We start from the raw sequence: 7,741 nt of genomic DNA, 5'->3' as shown, positions 1-7,741 counted from the left end.
AAGTTCATTAAATTTGCCTTTGTAGTGTCTTTCCATTGTTTGTTTTACAAAAAATGGGACTCATCTACTCACCCACACTTAACTTTTTTTACTTAGCAATACATAGTGGAACTACCTTCAATTTGTTCAAGTCAACAAATTCCCCCCAACTCTCATATACCCACCACCTCAAATCTACCACTGACATTTTACTACGCTTGTCTTGCCACTCATCTGTCTGTCTGTCTATCTTTTTTGTTGTTGTTTTTTGAGACAGAGTTTCGTTCTTGTTGCCCAGGCTGGCACAGTCTCTGCTCATTGCAACTTCTGTGTCCTGGGTTCAAGCGATTCTCCTGCCTCAGCCTCCCAAGTAGCTGGGATTGCAGGCACCTGCCACCATGTCAGGCTAATTTTTGTATTTTTAGTAGAGATGGGGTTTCACCATGTTGGCCAGGTTGGTCTTCAACTCTTGACCTCAGGTGATTCACCTACCTTGGCCTCCCAAAATGCTGGGATTACAGACGTGAGCCACCGTGCCTGGCCCTATCTGTCTATCTATCTATCTGTCTACCTACCTACCTACCTACCTACCTATCTTTCTATCTATATCTATCTATTCCTTTCTCTTTCCATAAACCCGTTCTTTTTAATGGGAGCATAATATTTGCTCTTTATAAAGTACTGCAGTTTGTTAAACTGATAGTTTATTATTCCATTTCTAGTCTTTCCTCCTAACTACAAATATTTCTGCAATATATATTCTTACTTATGTGTTGATGCTTTTATTTCTGTAAGATAGATTCCCAGATGGAATGGAAATAATTTAAAAGATATTGCCAGGTTGCTCTCCCAAATGGATAACTCACATTTTGGCTTGTTTAAGAACACCTTCTTTCTTCCTTGCATCCTTCCAGCTAATATCACTCTTTTTTTTTTTTTTTTTTTTCTGAGACGGAGTCTCACTCTGTCGCCCAGGCTGGAGTGCAGTGGCCAGATCTCAGCTCACTGCAAGCTCCGCCTCCTGGGTTCACGCCATTCTCCTGCCTCAACCTCCCGAGTAGCTGGGACTACAGGCGCCCGCCACCTCGCCCGGCTAGTTTTTTGTATTTTTTTTTTACTAGAGACGGGGTTTCACCGTGTTAGCCAGGATGGTCTCGATCTCCTGACCTCGTGATCCGCCCGTCTCGGCCTCCCAAAGTGCTGGGATTACAGGCTTGAGCCACCGCGCCCGGCCATTATGTGTAACAACTGGGGTTACTTTATATTTTTATTTTTTTATTTTGTTTTTTTTTTTTGAGGCGGAGTCTCGCTCTGTCGCCCAGACTGGAGTGCAGTGGCCGGATCTCAGCTCACTGCAAGCTCCGCCTCCCAGGTTCACACCATTCTCCTGCCTCAGCCTCCCGAGTAGCTGGGACTACAGGCGCCCGCCACCTCGCCCGGCTAGTTTTTTTTTTTTTTTTTTTGTATTTTTAGTAGAGATGGGGTTTCACCGTGTTAGCCAGGATGGTCTCGATCTCCTGACCTCGTGATCCGCCCGTCTCGGCCTCCCAAAGTGCTGGGATTACAGACTTGAGCCACCGCGCCCGGCCAAGAAATACATACATAGAAACAAAAAGTATTTATTTATATATAGTGAAAAGTCTAGACTTGCTTCTAGCCACAAAGGAGTAAAAGGGACTGGATTTACTTTCTCACCTGAAAGAAGTGAAAAATGGACAAAATAGGTAAAACAATGGTTTTCAAAGATTGGACTTTAAGCAATGAAAGTAGTGATCCCTGAGAGATGGTAAACTGATGGATGAGCCCTTCAAATACTCCAGCTTACTGCCCAGAGAGAGTTTTCAGGCCATGGCCCAGTGTGCGTGGCCCAGGCGGAGCCCAGCCATCCCGAGTTGAGACTTGGGGGTCAAGAGAGGTAACCTGAGTTTTCAGGGCAGGGTGCAGGGAGGGAGTTGCACAGAGAGAACTTCCTAGACCTGCAGAGGGCCCTCCTTGTGTTTTTTATCTGAGTACTGATAAGCGCATGTGAAGAAATTATCTGAGGCCAGGGAAAGAACCACCCAAAAGGATTAGGGAGGACAAATCTGAGAGCACATGTAGCATTGGCAATCTGTGGAATTACTGCAAGTGTCCAGATGATTCTCAAATTACAATAGGGCCACGTCCTGATAAACCAATCATAAGTAAAAAATATTGTAAGTTGAAAATTCATTCAATATCACAATAAACCCCTCTTAAAGTCAAAAAGTCATAAGTTGAACCACTGTTAAATCCAGATGCCCTCAATATATGATGTGGTTATGTCCCAACAAGCCCATCAAATGTTAAGTCCTCCATTGTAAGTCAGGGACCATCTGTAGATATAAAAGGAGCGGGGTAGACAGACAAAACATTTGAGAAGATAATTGCTGAAAAAGTTCTATATTTTATGAGAGCTATGGAACTCACAGGTCCAAGAAGCTCAATAAACCGCCAACATAAAATACCTGAATAAAACCACAGCAAGGCGTATTATAATTAAAATGCTTAAAACTAGTAATCAAGGCCGGGCGCGGTGGCTCAAGCCTGTAATCCCAGCACTTTGGGAGGCCGAGACAGGTGGATCGCGAGGTCAGGAGATCGAGACCATCCTGGCTAACACGGCGAAACCCCGTCTCTACTAAAAAATACAAAAAACTAGCCGGGCGAGTTGGCGGGTGCCTGTAGTCCCAGCTACTTGGGAGGCTGAGGCAGGAGAATGGCGTAAACCCGGGAGGCGGAGCTTGCAGTGAGCTGAGATCCGGCCACTGCACTCCAGCCTGGGCGACAGAGCGAGACTCCGTCTCAAAAAAAAAAAAAAAAAAAAAAAAAAAAAAAAACTAGTAATCAAGAGAAAATCTTCAAAGCAGCCAAGGAATGGCAGGGAAGGGAGAAAGAAAGACACATTTTGTTTAGAGGACAAAAGATAAGGAAGACAGCAGATTTTGCATCAGAAACAGTGTTCATGGAAAAGACAGTGGAGCAGCATCTTTAAGGCATTGATCATGAAATAAAATGCCCAAATGCCAATTTAGAATTCTACAGCCAGAAAAAATATCTTTCATAAACAAAGGTGAAAGAAAGTTTTAGACAAACAAATGCTGAAAGAATTAATCGCCAGGAGACCTGTGCTATAAGAAATGCAAAAGGATAGTGAAACCAGATGGAAATCTGTATCTATACAATGGAACAAAGAACACTGGTTATGGTCACTATGTGGGTATATAAATATTTTACCTACTTTTAAAATTGCTTCATATCATAATCGATTGTTTAAAGCAAAAATAATAGCAATGTCCTATGAGGTTTATGACATATGTAGAGGTAAAATGTATAATGGCAACAGTACAAAGGCCAACAAGGGAGAAATGAAAGTGTATTGTTATAAGGCTTTTATACCATACACGAAGTGATATAATGTTACCTCAAGGTAGAGTGTGGTAGGTGTAAGACAAATGTGATACATTCTAATGCAGCTACTAAAATAATACAGTAAAGACTTATAGCCAATAAGCAAAGCATGGAAATACAATAGAATCATTTAAAACATTTAATCTAATAGAAGGCAGAAAAAGTAGAAGAAAGGAACAAAGGATAGGATAAATAGAAAATAAATGGCAAGATAATAGATTTAGATCTAACCATACCAATAATCACATTAAATGTAAATGGTATAAATACCTCAAATTGAAAGACAGAGATGACAAATTGGACAATCTAGTATGCTGCTTACAGGAAACTCACTTCAAACATAAAGGCTCAAGTAAGTCAAAAGTAAAATAATCGAGCCAAGTGCGGTGGCTCACGCCTGTAATCCCAGCACTTTGGGAGGCCGAGGCGGGCGGATCACAAGGTCAGGAGATCGAGACCACGGTGAAACCCCATCTCTACTAAAAATACAACAAATTAGCTGGGCACAGTGGTGGGCACCTGTAGTCCCAGCTACTCAGGAGGCTGAGGCAGGAGAATGGCATGAATCCGGGAGGCGGAACTTGCAGTGAGCCGAGATCGCGCCACTGCACTCCAGCCAGGGGGACAGAGCGAGACTCCCTCTCAAAAAAAAAAAAAAAAAAGTAAAATAATCAAAAAAGTTATAGTATGCTAATATGAATAGCAAGGAAGTTCATTGACTATATTAACATTTGAGACAGTAGACTTTGTAGCAGAAAAACCAGGAAATAAGAGGATCATTACAAAATTATAAACAGGGTAAATTTATCAAGAAATCTTAATAATCATAACAAAAGAGCATCAAAATATACACAGCAAAAACTGATAGATGTGCAAGAAGTAGAAAAACCACAAATATTGTCAGAGATTTTAACACCCTGACTCAACAATTGATAGACCAAGTGGACAAATACTCAGTAAAGATGAACATCATCATGATCAACATGAACATCATCATCCAAGTTGACACTTTTAAAACTATCTCCTCAACAATGGTAGAATACATGTTCTTTTCAAGTGCATACAGAACATTTACCGAGGAAAACCATATTCTGGCCATAAGAAAAGTCCCAGTAAATTTAAAAGACTTCAAGTTACACAAAATACATTTTTTAGTCATGTGGAATAAAAAATTGGAAAAATTGGAAATCAATTAAACAAAAAAAAAACTCAGCAAAATCTCTAAGTATTTGGAAACTCAGTAACACATGTCTACCCATGAGTCAAAAAAGGAACCAAAAGAAAAATTAGCATTTTGAAGTAAATGAGAACGAAAACACAGCATATCAAAACTTATGATATGAGTTAAAGTGGCCTTAGAGGGAAATTTCTAGCATTACATTCTTAGAGGGACAGTTATAGCACTGAACATCAATATTTGAGTAAAATTCTTAAAATTTTAGCAAATCCAAACTAACGTATATATAAAGGATAATACATCACAAACAAGTAGGCATTACCCCAGAAATGTCAGATTAACTTGACATTTAAAAATTAATCAATATAATTAAATATATCAGGTGCTACATTACACAATCATCTCAATAGAAGCCTGTTGAGCATTTGACAGCCCTCAACATCCATTTCTGATTAAAACTGTCTGCAAACTACAACTAGAAGGCGGCTTCCCCATCATAATGAAAGACATCTATGGAAAATTTACAGTTAATATATATTTATACTTAAACAGTTAAAAAGACTTTCTCCTATGATCAGGAAAAGGCAAGGGTGGGTGCCGGTTCTAATCATGTCTACTCAACGTTGTACTGGAGGTACAGTGCAATGTCCAGTCGCCCATGCAATAAGGCAAAAAAAAAAAAAAAAAAAAAAAAAAGAAATAAAAGGGATCTGTATTGGGAAGGAAAGTGTAAAAGCGTTTATTTGCAGGTGGTATATTGTATATGTAGAAAATTCTATAGGATCTACAAAAAAGCTGCTATAATTGAAAAGTGGGCCAGGCACGGTGGATCACACCTGTAGTCCCAGCACTTTAGGAGGCCGAGGTGGGCAGATTGACTGAGTTTGAGGCCAGCCTGGGTAACACAGTGAAACCCTATCTCTACTAAAATACAAAAAAATTAGCCGATTGTGGTGGCATGCACCTGTAATCCTAGCGACTGGGGAGGCTGAGGCAGGAGAATCATTGGAACCCAGGAGGCGGAGGTTGCAGTGAGCTGAGATGGCGCCACCGCACTCCAGCCTAGGTGACAGAGCAAGCCTCTGTCTCCAGAAAAAAAAAAAAAAAGGATATAAAATCTATATACAACATGTATTGCATTTTATGTAATAATAATGAACAAGCAGAAATTGAAATAGAAATATGACTTACAGAGGCATTAAAATGATGTATACACAAAAGATGTAAAGGACACTGCACTATAACCCACTACTAAGAGAAAAAAGATCTAAATGAACAGGCCATATACTGTGCTCTTGGTTTGAAGTTTCGTATTATTACGATGTCAGTTCTCCCCAAGTTGATCTACAAATTCAATGCCATTCCAATAAAAATCTTGGCAGATTTTGAAGAAATTGACATGGCGATTATAAAGTTTAAATGGTAGTACAAAGGACCTAGAAGAGCCAAAACAACTTGAGAAAGATCAGTACAGTTGGTAGACTTACACTACCTGACTTTAGAATTGCTACAAAGTTAGCATAATTAAGACAGTGTGGTATTGGCATAAAGACAGGCAAAAAGATCAATGGAACAGAGTAGAGATTCCAGAAATGAACTCATAGGCATATGGTTAATTGATTTTTGGCAAAGCTGCAAAGGAAATTCAATGGAGAAAAGATAATCTTTCCAACAAATTATGCTGTGGAAATTGGACATCCATAGGCAGAAAAAGCAAGCCTCAATTAATATTTTGAATCATCTATAAAATTAACTCAAAAAGGATAATATAATTAGCTGTAACACCTAAAACTGCTAAAATTCCAGAAGACAACATAGGAGAAAATCTTTGTGATCTTAGGTGAAGTAAATAATTCCTAGATATGACACAAGTATGATCTATAAATAGAAAAAGATTATAAATTGTACTTTATCAAAATTAAGAATTTCTTCTCTTCAAATGATCCTAAGAGAATGAAAATGTATGTATATCCCAGAATGGGCAAAAATAATTGGAAGTCATGTATCTGATACACGACTTGTATCCAGAATATACCAGAACTCTTCAAACTCAAGAAGAAAAATATGCAACCATATTTTTAAAATGCATGACTTCCTTTTTTTTTTTTTTTTTAATTTTTGAAATGGGGTCTTGCTCTGTCACCCAGGCTGGAGTGCAGTGGTGTGATCATAGCTCACTACAGTCTCGACCTCCTGAGCTCAAGCCATCCTTCTGCCTCAGCCTCCTGAGTAACTGGGACTACCGGCATGTTGTAGAGATGGGGGTCTTCCTATGTTGCCTAGGCTGGTTTCAAACTCCTGGACTCAAGATGACCTTGGCCTCCCAAGGTGCCGGGATTACAGGTGTGAGCCAACATGCCTTGCCCAAAATGCATACTTATCTTTTTAGTTGTATTCGTTCATTCGATACATATTTATTGATCACCTGTGCGAAGCCCTTTCTAGATGCTCAGTGATTATTGGTAAACCAAGCAGGAGGTCCCTGTCCCCTGGGACTTGTTTGTGGAACACAGATGTTTGCTGTCCAGCTGAAATATGTGCTATGGGGATAGGGCGCTGGTCTATCTAATGCACGCCCGCATCCCCGGCACCCATGACCCTGGCGGGCTGCAGGCCCTCGGAATCGCTGTGCAGTTGGCGATTGCAACACTCGGGGGATAAATTCCCCTACGCGACGCATGGGGGCGCTCACGCTCCACGCTGTGGCCACACTCTCAGGAGCATTTGTTCGAACGCTCTGCGGTCATCATCCCTCCAGTTTACCTTCTCAAAAAGGGGACATGGATGAGGCTCTCATGATTAATGATCGTAGTACAGATTTGTAACCTATTATGGAAGAAAAGCCACATCAAGCACGTGTCGTTTGGAACAAGAGAGATTTGGCCGCCTCAGCAGTACCAAAGGACCGTGTCCTTTTCTGGGTCACATTTTTTTTTAGGTCTTGAAGAACAGTGATTTGTTCACTGCTAATGAAATCCTTAAGTGCTTCAAAGCATTACAACTTAGGGGAAGAAAGACTGGTGTGTCTTCTGAGACGCCCTGAGCAGCACAGATGACTAGAAATGCGTTTACACTCGACTACTTGGGCTGATTGCGTTTACAAAGAGGCACATAAAACCGCAGATATCTGCATGCACAGCCAGGAAAGCAATCGTA

Source organism: Rhinopithecus roxellana, chromosome 10, assembly GCF_007565055.1.
Source record: "Rhinopithecus roxellana isolate Shanxi Qingling chromosome 10, ASM756505v1, whole genome shotgun sequence".
NCBI classification, from domain to species: Eukaryota; Metazoa; Chordata; class Mammalia; order Primates; family Cercopithecidae; genus Rhinopithecus; species Rhinopithecus roxellana.
The sequence above is the reverse complement of the archived record's forward strand: the minus strand, read 5'-3'. Positions refer to the sequence as shown.